Source organism: Meleagris gallopavo, chromosome 2, assembly GCF_000146605.3.
Source record: "Meleagris gallopavo isolate NT-WF06-2002-E0010 breed Aviagen turkey brand Nicholas breeding stock chromosome 2, Turkey_5.1, whole genome shotgun sequence".
In the NCBI taxonomy this organism is placed as follows: Eukaryota; Metazoa; Chordata; class Aves; order Galliformes; family Phasianidae; genus Meleagris; species Meleagris gallopavo.
In genome coordinates this window covers 98,146,923-98,148,140 of record NC_015012.2, presented here as the reverse complement: position 1 = coordinate 98,148,140, position 1,218 = coordinate 98,146,923, and positions in this window count along the sequence as shown.

The window sequence follows — 1,218 nt, the reverse complement described above, 5'->3', positions numbered from 1 at the left end:
AAATAAAATAAAATAAAATAAAATAAAATAAAATAAAATAAAATAGAGGCAAAGCAGCGCCAGGCTGTATTATTCTTCCCCAGCACCCCTTCAGGAACACCTCGCCACCCAGGTGTTCGGACATTCAAGGTCTCCATCCTCCATCTTAGTTGTGTCTCTCAGAGGAGCAGGTGTAAAGGAGTAAAGGCAGGATTGCACAGTGTTAAAATAACAGGGGCTCCATTTCCAGGGACATTCATTGGGCTCTGAGGGAGTTTTCTCTCTTGTGAATTTTAGACTTGACTGGAAGAGTTTGGGCTTTGGTATTTATCCCAACATTCGCAAAAGCAGAGGGGCTTCTGGACACAGCTGCCCATCTGGGGACAGCATTTTCAGTTTTTTTGCCCAAACCTAAAGCTTTCAGTTTAATTCTCCTCTCAAAAGTAACTCTTCTTCCTACTGGAAGAAAATAATATATACAAACACACACACACATTTATATACACATTTTTTTTAAGAAAGGAAAAAAACGTAGGAGAACTACATTTAATACTCCTCATGTCCCTCTTGATAAGTAACTGTGCAGTCTTGAGCTTCCCACTCAAAAACAGGATTGTCCTTGTGATAAAACAAGAGGAAATAATTTCAAACTAAAAGAGGGGAAATTCAGATTGGATATAAGGAAAAAGTTTTTTTCCGTAAGAGTGGTAAGGCATGGAACAAGCTGCCCAGGGAGGTGGTGGATGCCCTAACCCTGGAGATGCTCCAGATAAGGCTGGACAGGGCTCTGAGCACCTGATTTAGCTGTAGTTGCCCCTGTTAATTACAGAGGAGTTGGAATAGATATCTTTAAGGGTTCCTTCCAACGCAAACAATTCTATGGTTCTTTGATTATATGAAATCTGGGAAAAGTAAAAGTAGGCTCCCTCATGCACTTACAGCATGAAGAATTTCTCCCACTTGCAAGACTTCTGTAGCTGTGTGTAAGAAAGGAAATCTTGAAAAGAGTGGACACTGTCATAAATTTGGAATAAATACAGTAGCAGCCTCTGCGTGCAAGTAAAAATACCCTCCCCTCCTAGTAAGTCTAATAATCATAGAATTACAAAGTTGGAAATGACTTACAAGATCATGTAGTCCAACCATCCTCCTATTACCACTAACTACCTGCTAAGCTACTAAACCTTCCAGTCTCATAGCACATCATTCAGATGCCTGTTGAACACTGTTAGGGACGGT